Below are 21,324 nucleotides of genomic sequence, written 5' to 3' on the forward strand. Positions count from 1 at the left end.
CCCACTCCTGCACAACCTGCCGGACTTGGCAGAATTCCCTTCCCTATCACTTAGCACCCATGCCCTTGCCTCTTTTTCAGTTTCTCCCTAGTCACCTCTCTACTCCAGTCTCTGGTCTTCTCTAGCCCTCTTCTCGATCCTCCTCCTTTCTTACCAGCAGAGCACAGTCTCTCCTACTACCCTTCTGTCTAGGCCTTAATAGAGGGCGGGGGTGCAAATCAACAGGCAGGGAAACTTAACAGCATTTCAAAGGCAAAAGGTATCAAAAAGCAAGATTAGTGTCCTGCTGGAGATGTTGCTTAAATGAACACACAAACTATTTGTCTCTCTGAGCCTCTTTGAGTGCTCTGAAGTGGAAACCAGCAGCAGAGGACACAGGGCGTCTTCTGGGTGTCATGCGTCACCAAATCACGGATCTGCACAAGATTTGCATGTGTGACTTTTATAGCTGGATGCAACCTTAGAAATAGTAAGCTGGAGATGTGGTTACCACCTGTAGTGCGTGGGGAAAAGACAGACCCAGGGCTTGCCCACATGTAGGTTTACACCGGCCTGTCTTTGGCGATCACTCGTAGCCGAGTAAGATTGTCTTCCATAAACACGGTTTTAACAATGAGTCCGTAAGTGACTGGGAGGCCAATTCTGAATCCACATGTCCTTCCACAGTGGGGACATTGGTTTCTGGGCGGGAAATGATCACGGTGTGGATTTGCCAAGCGTGCCTTCCTCCTAGCACGTTTCTCCCTTGTGTCCTGAGTTCGAGTGTCTTCAAAGCCCATAGTTCTGTTAGTTAGAGCATGGTGCTAATAACACCAAGGTCACAGGTTCAATCCCTGTTAGGGAAAGCTGCAAATTCCTGCAATGCGAGTGGACAGACTAGATGATCCTCAGGGTCCCCTCCAACTCTATGATTCTTTGATCTCCTAAATAGAGACTATTATTTGTGGCACGACACCCCTTTTGTTTGTATTTATTTTTGCTTCAGGTTTGTTATGGCCAATGGCTAGTATAATAAAGTTATTTGGATATTGGGTTCTATGATCTCAAAATGATTTCACACAGCAATAAAGCATACACAGAACAGTTACATATTTAAAAAAACCCACTTTCAACTCCAGTACAGACACCAACATTATACTTCAGTGAAGTTAGGGAACTTTGCAGCTTCTGGTCAACCTTTTCAGCTTCGTGTTTTAAGAGCGAAGGATGGAGACCATCTTATATCGCTCTGGTTCATTTTCAGCTTTAGCTATTCAATTTTAGTTTTGTTTTTTTATCTGCTAACCTTGGAAAATTCTCTTTGCCTGAAAAAAACCTTTTTTTCCTGAAGACCCCTGTTGTAACATGTTGGTACGTAAACAGCAGCAGTGCCATTGTTCCAAACAAACTGTATCTGAACTTGTAAACCATAGAGTGAAAGGAATGGGCAGATGACTTTCTCATCGCGCTCTGTTCTCCCATGACTAAGATGACTTTTATTTTGTCCCAGCAAGGTCCCATAGGACATTTATTCCTGACTTAATTGCAAAATCCTTTATTTTTCTTCATATCTCACGAACAATTCCACTATTGGGCTCTTTGATCGTTTTCTTCCTTTTTTAAACCTTAACCTTCAGAGGATGTTCCCCATTTTTGGCTTCGGCTTTTTCCCATCTCCCAAATTGGTCCTTTGTGCACCAAACAGTTCTTTCTTGGTGATAAACAATTTTTTTTTTCATAATTTGCAATTTGCTTTTGCTGTAGTCCTCATTTAGCTTCGATTCACTCAAAGGACCAGAGGCCTCCCCTAGAATCAGTGGCAATTACGCCTCATGTATTTGAAGGAAGGCAGAGCCTGGCAATGATATACACATTTTCCATATTATCTTTTTTGAAATCTTACTATATTTCTATTTTGGACCATTTGCTGTGATCCCAGTTCGAAACCTAATTAGATTATGCACACTTATTATGTTAGGGTTAGGAGAATTCCGATTTCATGTGGTATTCTTCCAAAATATTGTTGTTGTTTTTTCAATGTGAGAGCCAGATGTGCTCCTCTTGAGAGCTTTGCCATGGGCTTTTATGGGGAGCAGAAGGAGTGGAAAGTTAAACATCTGAGGATGTGACTCCTAAGAGCAATTTGGGTTTTAACTACTGCAGAGCCTTTGAATTTAGCAGTCTGCCTTGTACCAACAGGACCACAGTCACACTATATATTTTAAAGTCTGTGATGATGGCACTTTATACAGTCATGGCTTCCCCCAAGGAACTCTGGCAGATGTGGTTTGTTAGGGGTGCTGAGAGGTGTTCAGAGATTCCTATTCTTCTCATGGAGCTAACATTCCCAAAGTTCCCTCTGCAAAGGGATGGATTGTAGCTCTGAAACATGAGCTCTGGGAATTGTAGCTCTGAAACCTGGATGGCTTCAGGGTGCAAATTGGCGTGACTTCCATCTTGTAACAGCACCACAGCATTTCACCATCATTTTCTTGAGTTAATGAAGGAAATACTTTATAAATACAATCATTTTCACATAGTCAGCAAACAAACATATATGAGTAAAAGAAACAGAAAAAAAAAATTATACTTCTCCCCACCTAATGTAACATAGTCTTATCCCTGAACCAGCCTGATTTAACCGGAACATCCGTGGCTTCTGATTGGATCCTGGAATGTCTCATTTTGTGGTTCCATGCTCTTGTGCAAGTCAGTTGGCTTCCCTGGAGGTGAGTCCTGGCTGGTGCTTTTGCCCAGGGGAGAGGGAATCTGCCCCGTCACCGATCCAGCCTCCCTGCTGCTTTTGCCCCTGGCTGGCAGGGTGGGGTGGGGGTTGTGAGTGCCTCTGTGACCTGAATTTGGGCGTCAAATGCCACAATTTTTATCAGCAGGATATTGGAAGGCATGCATAGGTTTCCAAAATGCAATGGAACAAAAGCACATTCCATCCATTCCCAGGTGTCTGTGTTTTTTTTTGGAAGCAATTACATGAGTGGAAAGGCATCAAAGGGGCCAGAAAGATCCAAGTGGTATACCCAGTACCATGTACTCTGCATCCAGTGCTCACCTACTTCTGGTTTGGGAAGCAATGCACACACAACATTATCCACAATCCATATCTATTCTGCATCCATCCTGTCATTTCTTATGAAACACAGTTCTGCGTTTTAATGCATTTCCTGGCCCCAAGAGCTTTGATCCCAGTTGAGATAAAGGATATGTTAAGCCTTATGAAATATACTTGGAGTCGAGTGTAAATTTCATGCTCTTTATTCAGCTCATAGTAGCAATGAATGAAACTTTCCCCAAAACGTCTTGCTATATATACATTATTTACATAATGCCCCCCCCCCCGTGATTGACTAATTCCGGGCTGCTCCTGTAGGCCAATCAGGTTGCGGATTCACTTCCACCTGGAGCTGGATTGGGTGGCTCCTGCGGACCAATCAGACGGCTGCATTCTGGATTCTATTGTTCTAGGATTCAGCTCAGTACATAACACCTTACAACTTCACTGTGCATGCACACAGGGGACTGTACCGAGCCACTCTGTCTTCCTGCTTCCCTTCCTGCCCCCTGCCTCCTTTCCTTTCCACTGTTGCAGCTTCAGATTCAGAGGATGAGACTGCAAAGGGTCAGCACCAACACTGGCACAACTCGCAGTGCTCTTTTGCACAATCAAGAGCAGTACTAAAAGCCTATGTTTAGGCTTTGTGCAGGCAGTTTATAGAACAGGTCATCTGACATACGGCATTTAGGGAGGTGGAGATGTTTCGCTTTGATATTGGGGTGTAAGTGTCTGGTTTGATGCTCATGCTACTGAAACCTGCTATTAGTATTTTCTTCCTCTTCCTTGGTGAGCTGTAATTGTTATCACCCCAAAACACAGTAACTAGGGCAGCACTGCCATTTGGGAAGCCTTATAGTTACCATATTTTTTGCACCATAGGATGCACTTTTTCCCCTTCAAAAATGAAGGGGAAATGTGTGTGCGTCCTATGGAGCGAAGACAGCATAGCCCCATGACCCTCTGCCGGCTGGAGAGGTGACACGCAGCTATTGCAGCAGCCTCTTTAGCCGCGCGCCATCTCTCCAGCCGGGAGAGTGCGCACGGGGCTAAAGAAGACCCCTGTGACCCTCTCCCGGCTGGAGAGGTGACGCGCGGCTATGGCAGCTGCCTCTCTGCTGCGCGCCTTTGCACTGCTCCCCGACCTGCTCTTTGGGGCTGGTGGTGGGCTTCCCCCCACCAGCCCCAAAGAGCAGGTCGAAAGTAACCTGAAGCCTGGAGAGTGAGAGGGGTCGGTGCGCACCGACCCCTTTTGCCCTCCAGGATTCCAAGGTAGCCGCCTGAAGGCGACTGAAGTTACCTTAAACGGCACCTTGTTTTAGAGGGGGGAAACAAGAGGGGGGAAATTCTCCCCTTCTCTGCGCAGCGCCTCCTGCCACTTCGCTGAAGGGGTGCTGGGCAGAGAGGGGGAGAATTTTTTTTTCTTGTTCTCCCCCCTCTAAAACAAGGTGCGTCCTATTGTCCGGTGCGTCCTTTGGTGTGAAAAATATGGTATTCTGTACTCTGCGCTGCTGTAGAGATGTACGAATGAAGGGGAAAGGAGTGGCGGCCCACACTTAAATGCTTGAGCATGGCAAGCAAATATTTTACAGTAAAATGCACAAATCAACATACAGTATTCCTTGTAAATTCTTAGGTTGTGGTTTCACTGCCTCCCCTCAATAAATCAATACATGTTAAGCCATAGCATTTTAAAATAGCTTCCCACAGCTTTGTAAAATTGATTAAGATCACGAAATCCATCCAGTTTATTGGCAAATTAACAAATTTCTGCTTTCCCCCTTCTGTGGAAATAGTTATTTTTGCCATCAGAACTCGTTGCCACATTTCATCTAGCTATTATTTAATAGCAGATTGACAACACACCTTTAAACCACAATATCCCCCTGCCAAAGAATCCTGGGAATGGTAGTTGCCCCCCCCCATAGAGCTACAATTCCCAGCACCCTTAACAATCTACAGTTCCCAGAATTCCTTGGGGGAAATAATGTGCCTTAAATGTACATTAGGTGAACTTTAAATGTATGTTGTGGGTCTGCCCCAAGTATCAGGAGTCATTTGTCTCTAATAGGTTGCATATAAAATTCTTGTGGCAGCTACTGTGTAGTGAATATCGGCGCTTCATCATGGCTAAGCAGCTGTAGCTTCAATATCAGTCAGAAGGAATAATAAGAAATACATTAGTATATTAAAATCTATAATCCTTATATGGATGTGTTCAAAGGGCTTGAATACATCTTCCTTCCTTCCCTCCTTCCTTCCTTCCTTCCTTCCTTCCTTCCTTCCGTCCTTTCCTTTGATTTATTATCCACCCTTTATCCTTAGGTCCCAGTACATCAGTGCAACAAGTAATACAGTTTAAATGGTTCCTTCCCCACTCTTCCCATGCAGTCAATGGGAGGGAAGAATTTATATTGGACTTAGATGAGAACTTCTTTGTGTTTGAAGGAGAGATGCCAGGGGAATGAGGGGCACAGGAGCCTGTGGGTCCATGCATGCCAGCAGTTTAACCAACAAATGTCCACTGAAATATGGACATAAAGAACATCCTGTGTGTTTCCACTTGATTCTAAATAAACTGCTTTTAATCAGAACCTGGAGATAATGTTTCCCTCCCTTCCTCTCCAGAGACTATGTGCTTCTCAGATTAATCTCTTTGACCACTAGTTGTCGCCACTAGTTCAGAAACCTACTCCGGGAGTATAGCTTTTTAATTCGGCAGAAGAAACAACCTTACAAAAGCCCTTATTCCCTTCGTGACATCTGCAATGGGAAGAAGTGTGTGGGTGGGTGATCTTCTCCCACCCTTTCAATTAACTAATCAAATGTAACTGTCAGGTCACAAGCGATGGAGGGTGGGAGAGAGGGAAACTATCATTTCTCTGACGCGCATTTGGCAGGGATTGCTAAGAAAAGTGCAAAGGAAAGATAGAGACCGGATTGCGGATGCAGGATAGCCTAATATGTCTTGGATGCTTTGCCTTTGAATCGCCATTCAGGGACCTGAACAAATTAGGAATAAATTAGGATAAAGAATCATCATCATCATTTTTAATTTGTATACCGTCTTTCTCTCTTACAATACTCAAGGCGGTTTACAGGCTGAAGAAACAAAAAAAAGTACATCTTATAACAATCCAATGCAATACAAAAATGTGATAGTAAAACATAACTTTAAAATAGGCAACCTACATCAATAAAGTAACATTCAACAATAATTAGAATAGTATTAAATAATAATAACATATAAAAGTTAAACGGAAATCCACTCAAAAGTTACAATAAATAATAAATAAAACAATGGCAAGCCACAGTACATAAAATAATACAATACAAATGAGAAGCAGAGACTAGAGGGTGGGGCAAGGCAGGTGGAAGGAGCATTGCCTGGTGAAGTCTCTCCCCTCACAGTTCTTCCTCCAAGACCAGCTCCCTTGTGAGGACTCCTAGGGACGGAGGGTGGGGCAAGGCAGGTGGAAGGAGGCCTTGACTGATGGAGTCTCTCCCCTCAGGTTTATGCTGAGAAGCAGTGACTGGTCCAAAGTCACCCAGTGAGCTTCATGGCCGGGTAGTGATTTGAACCCTGGTTGTCCAGATCCCAGTCTGATACTCTTAACCAGGGATGTCCAACCAGTAGATTGCGATCTACCGGTAGATCCCCTGCTGATCCAGGTAGATCATAGGATCCTTATCGTGTATGGGGGGGGGGAGAGCTAAAAAACTCTGTGCAATCCTCCCCCCCAAAAGCTCAACAACTCTGGGCACTTCCCTCCTAAAAAAAGCTCAACACCCCACACATGCTCCTCCTCCCTCCAATGATAGATCACTGCCAGTTTTTTTATACTGGGAGTAGATCACAGTCTCTTGGGAGTTGCCTGCTCTTAACCATGGTGAGGATGTTAACCTTGTTTTAAGCCTATTATTTATCTTTGTGTCTCCCTCTCCCCATCCCTCATGCACGGCGTCTTCAACGCCATTTTTATTCCTCAAATTACTGCACCCTCCCTGGTTTAATCACATGGTCGATCCCAGCTACCTGGCACGAGATAGCCAGTCAGATCTGCCTAAGGGCTGGTGTCACTGGTCCTTGCTCTACATGGCTAAACACTCCAAAATGCTTTTCGACAGTGCCAAAAATATTCACACTTTTGGCTTAGCCCCTCTGCAGATGCTACAGGTGCATAGTCCAGGTATCTCAGCACCTGCCGTGCAAGACAAGATCTTACTTGACAATGAGAACTTGCTTTCAATGGGCGATGTTCCATCATGTACAATTGCTTTCTATATTAAATACTATGGGAGAGAATGCTTGTTTCTCCCCCTCTTCCCACCACTCTGCAGCCAATCATGACTTGCCTAAGCTCTGCAAAGACTTAGTGCATGGCACACCACACCAAATCAAGACAAGCTGCTTCATAAAGGTTGATGTTACTCTCCTGCCCCTCAAAATAAAATGCCCCTTTGGAACAGGTGCCTATTTATCTAGCTTGTGCAAACTACAAGAGCCATAGCTCACTGGTAGAACATCTGTCTTGCATGCAGAAGGTCCCAGTTTTAGTACCTGGCATCTCCAGGTAAGTCTGAAAGAGACTCCCTGTCTGAAACCCTGGAGAGTAGACAATACTGAGCTCAGTGGACCAATGGCCTGGCTTGGTGTAAGGCATTTTCCTATGCTCCGAAAGTAGAAGCCAGAATCAACTATAATGATTATAAATGCTAATGACTGTAAAAGGTAAAAAAGGCAAAGGACCCCTGGACGGTTAAGTCCAGTCAAAGGCAACTATGGGTTGAGGTGCTCATCTCACTTTCAGGCCGAGGGAGCCGGCGTTTGTCCACAGACAGCTTTCCAGGTCATGTGGCCAGCATGACTAAACCGTTTCTGGTGCAACTGAGCACCGTGACGGAAACCAGAGCGCACAGAAATGCCGTTTACCTTTCCGCTGCAGCGGTACCTATTTATCTACTTGCACTGGCATGCTTTCAAACTGCTAGGTTGGCAGGAGCTGGGACAGAGCAGCAGGAGCTCACTCCATCATGGGGATTCGAACCGCCAGCCTTCTGATCGGCAAGCCCAAGTGGCTCTCATTGGTTTGGACCAAGATGAAACTACTCAGTTTTCTTTCTCTTTCATTCTTATTTCTTTATTAAATTTTTATACTGCTCTTCATCCAAAGAACACCTGGCGGTTTACAATATAAAAACACACAACATTGCAACAAACAAAAACAATTACACACATACACCTTTAAAAGGCCATAGATTAATTAGCCAGTGATCTGGGAGAAGAGGAATGTTTTTGCGTGGCACCTAAAGATATGTAACAAAGGCACTAGGTGAGCCTTCTTGGGGAGAGCATTCCACAAACGGAGACACCGCAGAAAAATAGGCAGAAAAGGTCCATTCTCAGATGATGAGGGCAGGGTCTGGGCCACTTTATATGGAGAGAGGCAGCCCTTGAGCTGTTGCTGTCCTGAGCTGTTTAATACAGGGAAGGATTTTATTTTTAATGCGACTTAGCATAAACTGCAAGAGAAATTAAATTTCACAGATTGGCCAAATCCTAATGTTTCTGAAGAGCTATGTAAAAAGATAATATGGGTCACTAACAAGAATGAAATAATATTATTTTCAGACGGATTTTTTTTTATCACTGGTTTAAATGTTCCACAACAGCAACTCATTCCAGTGCATCAACTGCCATTTCAGAAATCATTTTGCCTTTCCAAATTATTAGCTGTTATGTCACATTGGTCCCCAAAGCCCTCCATGATTGCTTGCAAAGGAAATATTTGGTAAATCATGTAAACTGGAGATGATGAGGGCTAATTAATGGGCAGACGGAAAGAGGTGGAAGTCAAACAGCCAAAAGATGAAAAGTTGCTATAGAAACAACTTCTTACAACATTGCAAGCCACTGAAGCTTGAATGACATATTCCAGTTTACAGTCCAGATTGACTTCTGGTATTTGGTTCACTTTAGTGTCAGGATCTGAAAAAGAGGGGGGGGGGGGAGAGAACCAGTCTGCCTAAACTGCATGGAAAATGTTTCCATCCTTTGAAGATAAACAAGTTAGCAAGCTTTTCTCTCAAAGAAAAAAAAAAGAGTTAATGAAGTAAGGCTTGAGGAATATCCCTCTGTCCAGCATAAACAATGATTATGCTAATATCTCAGGCCATTGCAGAATACAGACCAGGAACAGACCTCGGCCAGGATGCTGTGGGAAAAAAGAGAAGACAACAACAGCTGGAAATGTTTGGCTCCTACAATTAAGATTTTAAACCCCTCGGATGATGGGTTTCAAAGCTGATGCTTCCTGCAAGCCCATTTGCGTGGGAATCGGAAAGGCTTCTCTCAAGGTATTCAACAAATATCGCAACTGCATATATGCACAATTTGTTTGCAATATGGCTGCAATATTTGTTGTTGGGCACCAACACAGTGCAAGATTCTAGGGGTTCCAGGCACTTACGCCGGGTTAGGTTTCCTTGGAATGAGGGGCAGTGGAGACTGTGGTGTCTTTATGATAGATGGTTTATTTACACATATATTTTCAACCTGAGCTGAAGATGGAGCATTAACACCCCCAAAGTTCTTGCTTCTCCCATAGCCACAACCTTGGATTCAAGCAGGAATTAAGCATGTTTCTCACTCTTAGGCTATTGCTTAAGCCCAGCTCTCTCTCTCTTACACCCAACTCTAGCTGTTATCCTTTTAACTACCAGCCAGGTGAGGAAGGGGACCCACCCATTTGCTCTCTGGCACTGAGACACTTCTTTTCTTATGCTACTAACCCACACTTAGGGCCATTATAGCCCTGCCCAGTTAACTCAACAATGGGCTCTTCCATTGGAGTCCACCCCACCCCACAAACTCACAACAACAACACCACACACACGCAAACACACATTTGGAAGAAACCTATCAATAGAAAATAAAATGCCTTCATATAAACAGTCCTATTAAATTCCACCTCCCTTTACCGATGCAAACTTGAACCACCTCAAACAGAGAAGTCTTAAAACACTCCCAGTGTTGTTCAGACTTGGGATGTATGCAGAAGGAAAGGCACTTTGCTCAGTGGCAGACCCTGTGCTTCAGTCTTCATAATCTTTGTTTGAAAGATCTCGGAGCGTGAAGCTTGGGAAGACTCCTGCTAGAGAACGTGGAGATCTGCTGCCAGTGAAGACCAGACAAGGCAAGGCTACATGGACCTAAACGGAAGCTTCTTATGTTTATGTATGTCATGTTTAGATTGATAATAAACATATACCTTATGTATTGTACGTAGTGCTTCCAGGATTGTTAATCAGGAGACCACCTGCTACATAGCAGTAAAAAAAACTACCATTGGGGAACTTTGGTCACCATCCACTGAAAGATCTATTGCTGCACATAGCAGAGCACCTATATGCTTTAAAAAGGTATCATTATCACTCCAAGAATGCTACCTGGAAAAAGAACAACTCTCTATTGGTTATCCCTAGGATGATGTCAAACCTAGACAGCATCTTTAAAAGCAGAGACATCACCTTGCTGACAAAGGCCCGTATAGTTCTGGTTTTCCCAGTAGTGATGTATGGAAGTGAGAGCTGGACTATCAAGAAGGCTGATCGCTGAAGAATTGATGCTTTTGAATTATGGTGCTGGAGGAGACTCTTGAGAGTCCCATGGACTGCAAGAAGATCAAACGTATCCATTCTGAAGGAAATCAGCCCTGAGTGCTCACTGGAAGGACAGATCCTGAAGCTGAGGCTCCAATACTTTGGCCACCTCATGAGAAGAGAAGACTCCCTGGAAAAGACCCTGATTTTGGGAAAGATGGAGGGCACAAGAAGAAGGGGACGACAGAGGACGAGATGGTTGGACAGTGTTTTCAAAGCAGCATGAGTTTGACCAAACTGCGGGAGGCAGTGGAAGACAGGAGTGCCTGGCGTGCTCTGGTCCATGGGGTCACGAAGAGTTGGACACGACTAAACGACTAAACAACAACAAAGGATGATATAGAATGGTAGTGCTTTTCAAGCTTGAAAAATGTAGGCCCCCCGTGAGCCTTCCTAATACAACATTTCCCAGAATGATACAAAAAAGCAGAATACAAAATTGACTAAGGAAGAAAATCCTTTGAAATGCCTACCTGCCCTTCATTGTATTTACTATGGCTAATTATCATGATCAGCACAGCCATTGCAGTTCATCACAGTGCTGCCTTCACAGCTATGTCCTCTAGGAAGCCACTGATATGTAAGGAATCCTGACTAGGTTCCTCTCCCATGATATCATCTGATGATGAGGCCTTTTCATAGGCTGTAAGGGAAGAAGAATGAAACAAAACAGCTATTGAGATGCATTTGGCACAATATGCAAATGGGTAAACTCATGCCCCGACCTCCTTTTGAATAAACTGTGATGTGCCTTATGAAATGTTCTGAGCAATAAAATAAATAGTCTTTTAAGAAACAAATTGTCTGTATAAACAGGGAATGGAATGGAAAGCCTTGGCCATTTGCCAGTTGCCTTCCAGAGATAAGTAAAAGGAAATACAGGACAAGAAGTGGACTTGCTCACTTGTTCCACTGCAAATGGGCAAACGCCAGTAAGTGTCTGAAAGCAGAGATGACGATACTGAATTGTTACCAAAGTTCTCATCTCATGGTGTTTTAAGACCTTTTGCTTCCCTTATTGCGCACGGGGTGGGGGGGACAGCAGCAACACATTGCAAGGGGATGTTCTGTGACCTTTAAATCAGAAGATTTAAATTCTGTGATTCTATACCCAAGTCATGAGTGCTGGCACCAGTGGACCTGAGACTGTCAAAGGTGCTGTTCACAAGAAGTTAGCTGTTGCCTTTTTCTATTCAAAGCCTCAAATTGCAGCAAGAAGTCCCAAACCAGCATGAGGATCATTTCAGGAAAAATTGCGGAGAGCATGTCCTCAGTATGTTCTGGGACTCATTGTTGGTCTTGGGGTGCTTCCAAACTGTCGTTATTTTAGGTTGGAGTTCAAAGGCATACTGGTAAATTCAAGGTGCACAGTTATAGTTGAATGAGAGGTCTTGTACAACACATTGGTTTTCCCAATGCAGGATAATTTTTACATTCAGGATAATAATGTAATGTAATGTAATGTAATGTAATGTAATGTAATGTAATGTAATGTAATGTAATATTTGTACCCGCCCATCTGACTGAGTTGCCCCAGCCACTGGAAAGTATGGAATAGTGCTTAATTTCATGAAACAATCATCGAACCTGCCTGCAAACAAATCAGGTTGGATGTTCACTAAGCAGCTCACCTGTAAGAGAGTGTCAGATGGAATGCGAGGGACTTTTATCTTCTGCCAGTTCCTGAAAGGACAAACCACAGACATATAGAAAAGTAGAGTTGTTTGTGACCCCTGGGACATGGCATAAATGCAACAAGCAAATAAATGAAACGGGGCAACCCTATGCTCTGAAACATCTCTGACAGATTTTGTGAAAACATCCAAGGATTTCAGAACGTCCTTGGGAAGCTTAGTTCTCAAAACAAATATGATGCACATGGTGAGACATCGGTGTAAATCAAACTTCCCGAGTGTGGTAACTTTCAGATGTTTTGGACTACAACTCCCATCCACCCCAGCTGGTGTAGTTAAAAGGTCAGAGATTATGGGAGTTGTGGTCTAAAACACCTGGTGGGGGAGTGCTCATGTACAATGTACACCCCGTCACATTTAAATGCACTTTCTGGGTTGGCAGTCAGGGGTGACAACCTGAATAAAATATTGAGGGTGGGGAGGTAAGCCCCGCCCTGTATAATCGATCACAAGACACGGGACACACACACATCATTTCAGTGGCAATGCCCATCAACTGTGGGTGGTGGTGTGTCCCAGCCTCCTCAAATATTTTATTGGGGGAGGTCAAAGGGACCTTGGCCCCTAGGAGTTGTTTATGATGGGTTGGCTCATTCATGTATAGCCTTACACCAGCAATCAGTGTAGCCCACTCTGATGTCATTACGGCAATGCTATATGTGAACCAATCCCACATAGTAAGTGCATTAAACATAACAGGGCACATGTGGAGTGCTGACATAAGCCAGTTCATCACATCTTTTTCGGCACTTAAAGGTAAAGGGACCCCTGACCATTAGGTCCAGTCGTGACCGACTCTGGGGTTGCGGCGCTCATCTCGCTTTATTGGCTGAGGGAGCCAGCGTACAGCTTCTGGGTCATGTGGCCAGCATTACTAAGCTGCTTCTGGCGAACCATAGCAGCGCACGGAAACACCGTTTACCTTCCCGCCGAAGCGGTACCTATTTATCTACATGCACTTTGACGTGCTTTTGAACTGCTAGGTTGGCAGGAGCAGGGACCGAGCAATGGGAGCTCACCCCGTCATGGGGATTCGAACCGCTACCTTCTGATCGACTTACTCCTCCACTAATGAGGTGGCTAGGAACGAAGGCTTATTGTTGCTATTCTGCAGTCCTAAAAACTCCTGATGAGCTGAATACCCCCCCCCCGGTGCACCGTGCTGCTTATGTCCTTACTGCATGTAAAAAAAAAACAGCCCAAAATACACTAAATGAGATATTCAGTTATTATTGCTCCATTGTGATTGTCTCAAAGTAGCAAATATAAAACAGCAGGATCCAGAGGTTTTAAGAAGCTGATACTTCCTATTATAGACTAAATAAGTCACATGCATTTGTATTATTTTGGCTGCTATGGAAAGCCTTCAAAGATAAGAAAAGAAACTTATTTTCCGAAGAATCTGAAATGTTGTGTTAATGTACTATAATGTAAAGTAAGGAGTGGCTGTCTCCAACATTATTAATGTTTGGAAGGAATCTGAAAACATTCCTGTTTACCCCAGCATTTGGTGGCTGAAAAATACTATTCCTAGCAGCCCTGAGATAATTGGATGGAAGAATGTTTTTAACTGTAGCTGCTTTTAGATGTTTTTAATAGTAATTATTTTTAGAACATTTTGACCGCTTTAGATTGTTTTTGCTTTGTTTGTTTTCAAATGGCCTGCCTCTGTTTGTATCTGTACCTGTGTATCTGTTTGCCACCCTGAGCTCCTTAGGAAGGAGGGGTGGGATTTAAATTAATTAAATAAAAATGTGTATGTACTCCCATGGACTGGGACTGTATGGCAAAAAGAGGGTTATAAGTTTTCATAATTAATAAATAAAAGTGTGCCAGGAAAGATGGGGGTGGGGGGTGGGGGACCTCAGTGACTGAAGACTGCCAAACACATGCTAAGAAAAGGCCTCCTTTGTTCTGTACTCGCCTATTCATTTCAAAGACTTGGGAAACATTTCTGGTCAATTCGCACCCGTTTAGCTCAGCAAGTATTAGGTGGTACATAATTAATGCAAGCAATTAGCAAGCATTTCCCCAAGAATCTTCTTCAGCAGGTTTCAACAGAGTTGACAGGCCCAGACACCAGTATATGCCCTCAGAGGCACGGGTGGTGCTGTGGTCTAAGCCACCGAGCCTCTTGGGCTTGCAGATCAGAAGGTTGGCAGTTCAAATCCCCATGATGGAGTGAGCTCCTGTTGCTCTGTCCCAGCTCCTGCCAACCAGGCATGCCAGTGCATGCCAGTGCAAGTAGATAAATAGGTGCTGCTGCAGTGGGAAGGTAAACGGGACTTCTGTGCGCTCTGGTTTTTGTCATGGTGTCCTGTTGCGCCAGAAGCGGTTTAGTCATGCTGGCCACATGACCCAGAAAGCTGTTTGTGGACAAACACTGGTTCCCTCAGCCTGAAAGCGAGATGAGCGCCACACCCCATAGTCGCCTTTGACTGGACTTAACTATCCAGGGGTCCTTTACCTACCTCAGAGCATGCAAAGAACACAGACATCTTTGAAAAGCACTGTGAAGTTTGTTACATAATAAAATTAACAAGGCACAAAACTCTAAGCATTTCCCCCAAATATCCATGTATTGGATCTTAATAGGGCCTTCCTCATAGGCAGGGCCTATGCCTGCATTTTGTCATGTGTGCTTCTATTCTCAGTGCCAGGCTAAGTAAGTCCCAGGTAGATAGGTGCCTACTGTCCAGAGCCATCTTTCCCATAGGGCTTAGTGGTGCATCGCACCAGGGTGCCGGCCACTCAGGGGCGCCCCAGCAAGTGGGGGAGCTGCGTGCACACCTGCCAGCTGTGCCCCACCAACCATAAGGCTGGCAGGCATGCAGCTTCCCTCCCAAGCCTCTGCGGGGATCACTTTCCTCCCAAGGAGGCTTCGGAGGGAAGCTGCGTTCTCCTCCTGTGGAGGTTTGGGAGGGGTGCAACTTCATTCCCCTCTCTCGCAGCGGCATGGGGGAGAGTTCCACCCCCCCGGATGGTTGGCAGTGCACAGCTATGGCCACCCCAACACTATCCGTGGAAATTTGGGTGCTGGGCACCGCTGGGCACCCCGGCACTATATCTGCTAAAGATAGCCCTGCTACTGTCCTACCCTGTCCTTTCCATGGGCTGTCATTGCCACCCATCTCCTGGTAATCTTAATTAGGAAGCAGACTATTACTGAGCCCCCACCTAAGAGAATGGGGAGGGTGAGGCTCAGGGCCCTTCAAATATGGCACTGACCATGCTCAGAAGTAAGTCCCTTCAAGTTCCATGGGGCTCATGCCTACTTTTTGAGGAGATTTCACCCCTCCCATATCCAAGAATCTCCTGAGGAGTCTGCTGATTCTCCAGAGAGGAGGAGGCGTGTTCTGCTCTCTACTTCTTCTGCTCCAGCACCGAGTCAGTCAGTCAGTCAGTGTCGGAGAGAGAGAGAGAGACTGAGTGTTAGAGATCGTGTGTAGAGATAAGGTTGCTGCTAAGAGCAGCTGCAGACACTCAGTGCAGTGCAGCATTCATTTATGCTTAGACCTATTTAGCTCTGTATATAGTTGTATAATAGTTGTAGTTATAGAATAAAGAAGATATTCTACAGAGCTGCTCTCCGAGCTGTTTCTATACTCTGCTAGACTCTGCTGTACTCTGCTGTGCGGCGACTGTCTTCTTGTTGGAGTGAATCCGGTGCTCACAACTCTAAGCTGTGAGTCCACAGCACTTTGACCTGTTCCTGTGCAGAAGGTGGTCTCTGGAAGTGCTACCCAGCTCGCCTAGCCCAGTCGGGGCTGAAGTGGATGAGTCCAGTTGGTGGCACTGGCTCAAGGGCGATGCTGACACTTTTGAGCAAAGGCGATCTCACAGTTCCTACAAGGATTGTTTAAATGTTAAACTAGAGGCAGTGTTAAACAGGAAGCAATATGGTCCAGAACCAAAAGGGATGATAGAATAACATATATTGGATTAGGGTGGGAGATCATTGGAGGAGGGAAGAACAGCAGTGTAGTTGTGCAAATGTGTGTGTTAAGTGTGTGTGATTGTATGGATGCCTGGCCTGCCTTGTGACATCACTAGGCAAATCATTTATTTTCAGTCTGGCTTTTGGCCTTTACTACTACTACTACTACTACTACTACTACTACTACTACTACTGTTGGGCCTGCCTTAATTCACTACTACTACTATTACTAATTGAATTTATATACTGCCCTATACCCGGAGGTCTCAGGATGGTTCACAAAAAAGATCAAGATTACAATATAGAAAATCAAAAAACCAACCAACCAACCAATAAACCAATAATACCCCCCTCCCCAAAAGAGCCATATTTTAAAAGGGTATAGGATGTTGATCAGGATGTCAAAAAGGAACATTTTTGCCTGACACCTAAAGGTGTATAATGAAGGCGCCAGGCGAATTTCCCTGGGGAGAGTTTGATAATGGGGACTATTAGGTGGCCTCCTTTAGTGGCTGGGATGTGTTTGACCTCCTTTTATGTATATGCAGGTGTTTAGCTTTTATTTTGTCTTAGTCTTTTTTATTATAGGGGACCTTTCTCAGCCCGCATCCTCTCACCTCCTTCTCAAATACTGGTTAGCACTTGCCCATCTTTGGGAAGAAGGTGGGAGAGTTTTAGGACCCTGCCAGTGCCTTATACCTCCTTCCCAAAGCACAGCACATCCCTTACCTGGCTTTGGGAAGGCAGCTTTGGGTACCATATTACCAAGACCTGCCCTGCACTTGCCAGTGGTGATTGAGGTCAGAGGCCAAAAGTGAGTGGAGCAACTCTTACTTTTGGAGTTGTCGGGGGCTGGGAGGGCCACATTTGGCCCTCAGGACTAAATTCTTTTCAGAGGAAGGAAACAAGAACCTTTTTTTTTAAGGAAGTGTTTTGCAACACATTTAGAAATATTGTGGAACTATCCTAGCCCTAGCAAAAAGGTTGCAAAACACCCTTCACTGTCATACCCAAGGCTCCTTGATGCCTTGGTTCCCCCTCCCCTTTAAACATTTGAGGTTGTATAAAGCCACACGGATCATCCATGAACTTCTGCACAACTCCCCCTTTTTCCTTAGGATCCAAAGTGGGTTTCAAAAAGCTGTTTGGAACATGCCTGGCTATTTCTATTCTCTGACAATTCAGTCATGGAAAGTTTTCCGTGTCGCACAACAAGGCCAGAGAGCAAAAAGTTTATCACTGAACCAAAGGAACTTCCACGAGAAAGACAAACAAACAAAAGGCGAAAAACAGAGCAAAACCTTGAAGGCAGAAGCTTGGCACTCAGTTACCTGGCCAGGAGTTCTCTGTGTCCTTCAGCTGGTGTGCAAACTGACTCTGAAGACAGTTAATTCATTTGCTCAAACAGACACAGTAAGTGGAGTTCTGTGATTTCTTTCTTTCTTTTTAACCCAAAGCAGGTTGGAAGTCAAAATATAGCAAAGACACAGAGGAAAAGCTGCTTCACCCATTTCTTTCTGGTACCTTTTCACTGCAATATCAACCTCCCCAAAGCCTCCCCTGCTTTCTCCCTGAAGGCAGAAAGGCTTAAAACAATTGCACAAGCCGAGAGCTATGAGTGGAGTTAAAACTATCCTGGTTGATTGCACCAGAACATACTGTATTAATACTGTTTACATTCAGTTCTGTTCCCATAGCCTACTTCTATGTATTTAGGTTTGGCAATATGCAGGGAAGTTGAGGCTAGACAGAGGCCATGAGGAACGGGATCTTCCATCTGCATCTGGACGACAGACTTGTGCGTAGTCCCAGAATAGACACAACACAAGGTCCCTGTCTCCCAGTCCTCCATTGATCCTGGCTCAAACATGCAGAGAAAGGGAGTAGCATAGCCTTTAAGTCCCAGCAGCTGAAATGTACATGTGGCATTTAAAAATCTTTCCATGCATTCTTTCAGAATTTTGTCATCACACCCTTTCTGAAATATCCACATTTTTCACCTCATCGTAAACACTATCTGAATATTTCTTCAAAGAAACAGGCACATTGGAACAAACTGGAGGTATCCCACCCTTTGGAAAATAGGCCGGAGGAATGTTTACTGTTGCTGGGATTCTAGTGATACTTTGCTTCCCTCCTGCCACGAAGTGCTGCTTGATAAACTCTGAATGTGCCTTTGAAATCCATCTCCACCCACACTTTCCAGGCCATGGCCGACCCACCCATCAGGCAAGGGGAGGCAAGCACCTCAGGCATCAGGATCCATAGGGACTGCTGATCTGGCCTTCAAGGAATGCATCGCCCACTGCTGCCACTGTCGTGGTGACAGTGATAGCTGCGGCACACTCCTTAGAGGCCAGATCTGCCGCCTCCTCAGCAGCCCCCCTCCATGCCACCTCTGCAGTGGCCTCTCAGTGAATAGAAGGTGCTGCTGGCCTCCTCAGGGAGGAAGTAGCAGGGGCTGCCCCACCTGGCATGATTCAGAATGGGCCCCTTTAATTCCCACTTCAACCACTGAGTAAGGTTGATTTGATGCTCTACCCCCCTCCCCATTCCTGATGTAGAGCTTCACTCACCCCATCTTCCCTAGCAAAGGAGTGGGTGTGCTATTTTGTGGTTTACCTCAGGTGCCAAAAAAATGTATTGGGCCAGCCGTGTTCTGTGGAGCTGCCTTGGTATTCAAAGAGCTGGAGGCTGAAACCCGCCCACACCTATAAGTCGAAACCCACAGGGCAGGTCTGCACACCATCAGGCCTAATACCCACCCACAGGGTGAGAAGGCTAAAACCTACTCATAAATTTTATACCACTCACCTATATAGACTATAAAGCTAACCCACCCCTGTAAACTCTGAATGTGCCTTTGAAACACCGCCCCTTCCTTCTAAGGAACAGCCTGGATATTTAGGGTGGTGGAGGCTGACGTCCACCCATCACTTAACTCCAGATTAGACTCACAGGAAGCCACAGGCTTGCTCCGGAGTTGGCAGTGTGGTGGAATGCAGCCAAGGATTCCATTCATGCACATGGCTTAAGAACTCTCAGCGGTACATTTAATTACAGCAACTAATAGAGCTGTCTCTACATGCTTGACGGAAGACAGATCTGTTTCGTTAGATGCAAATGAAGAGGGATAGAAACAGCCCAGCGCTGGAGCTTAAGCTCAGCCAAGGCAAAGCCCTGAAATCTGTTTTCAGTGCCAGGGTTCACAGCCCAAACATTTTGAAGAAGGAACAAATGCTGGTGGGGGCGCATTGTGCCTCGTCCATAAACAAAATGCTGCCTCTCTAGGACTAGAGGGAAGGGCTTTTCTAGGCTTGTTTTCCAGGCAGGATGAGCCCAGGCAACCATGAAATGTAGTGGTTTGTTGTTGTTGTTTGGTTAAATATGAACTGGAAGGTTGTGTATAGATAGCATCGTGAGAGAAGTTCAGAGACAGAAGGAGATAAACAGGCAAAGTGGTCCAGTCAGTTCTGTACAAGACTTGTTTGTTGAGTCTATTTCAGATACTCATCTTTCCCCATGTGTGAGTAGTAGGCAGGGCTGGCACGCTCATGAGGTGGACTGAGGCAGCCGGCTCAGGCAGCAAAATCTCAAGAGGCAGCACTCAAGTCTTCCCTGCCTGCCCCTGCCACTGGAAAAGCAAGGAGAAGTGGCGGCGGCTTCTGGTTTCTTATGAGTTCCTGTGGACATCTTGTGTCATCTTGCAGAGCTTGCATAAGATCTTGGAGCCACTTCACCTCAATTCTTCTGTGGCAGCAGGGGAGCCCTGCCCACCACCAGAGATGTAAGAAGTGACTTTGGCTTGTGGGTTCCAGTGAGAAGTCATGGACCTCTTGTGAGATCCCACCAGAACTCAGAAGCTGTAGGTGCGTGACCAGGGTGAGCAAGGCTTTGTAACGTGAAGGTGGGGTAGTGGCGGGGAGGCAGCTTCTTCCTGTTTTACCTCAGGTGGCAAAATAGGATGGGACACCCATGAGAATATGTAACATATCCCTCTCTCAGTTGTCAACTTGTACTCATTGCATGATGCAGTAGCCCTAACTCCGCAGAATGGAAGTGTATTTTCCCCCCATTATGTTGACATTGAGGCTTGACGTTATAAAGGCTGGTACAGGTTGATTCCATTTCTGTCGACCATGACTGGGTAAGGCCAGTAGAAAAAGGCTTCATGGATTCTTGGGAGTGGGGCAGGATGCCACTAGTTTTAAAAGACATGGATTGTTCATTTATTTACTTAAAACAATGGTGGCAATAACTGCACATTAGAATCAAGGGTGCAATTAAGCCCATATGTAGGTTGCCCCAGGGCTTTTTTTCAGCCAGAACTCATCAGAAGAACTCAGTTCTGGCACCTCTCAGATGGGGACCATTGCCATTCTAAGAGAATGAGGGAGGTGTTCATGGTGAGTTCTGGCACCTCTTTTTCTAGAAAAATAGCACTGGTTTTCCCCTAAGACAAATGCAACAAGGGCCACAGGCATAGTGCATATCTAGCATATGAGTACTGAGCTGGGATAATCCAGTTCAGCTGAGCTTTGCCCTAAAGCCACATGAGAGCTAAGGATGCTTTGGAGGTGGAACTCTGCCTAGAAAGGTTTCGAGCAACTTCCAATGAAGCCAGACTCAGAAACAGAGCCAGTGTGAGGACCAAGCTTCTCAAATGCAAAGTGGTACTTCACACCTTGTTCTCCTGCAGATGAGAGAAAATCAACAATCTGCTTCCTAAATGACCCTGTCATTATTTCAACAAAGGAAGGAGAACCAAGAGGGGGAAAGAAACCCTCCAGAACCACAGAGTCATGTACAATATCAGGAAATAATATTCAGGCAATTGAATCCTCGGGGTGTGGACCTGTTGAGAGACAGTAAGCCATTTTGTTCTGAAGCAGTCTGCCCACACATACAAAGCGTGCAAGTCAAGGAGCCACTTGTGTGTGAGAACGTGCCGTAATGTGTAATGGAATCACACAAAGTCTCTCTAA

Source organism: Podarcis pityusensis (genome assembly GCF_964106645.2).
Source record: "Podarcis pityusensis genome assembly, chromosome: 3".
In the NCBI taxonomy this organism is placed as follows: Eukaryota; Metazoa; Chordata; class Lepidosauria; order Squamata; family Lacertidae; genus Podarcis; species Podarcis pityusensis.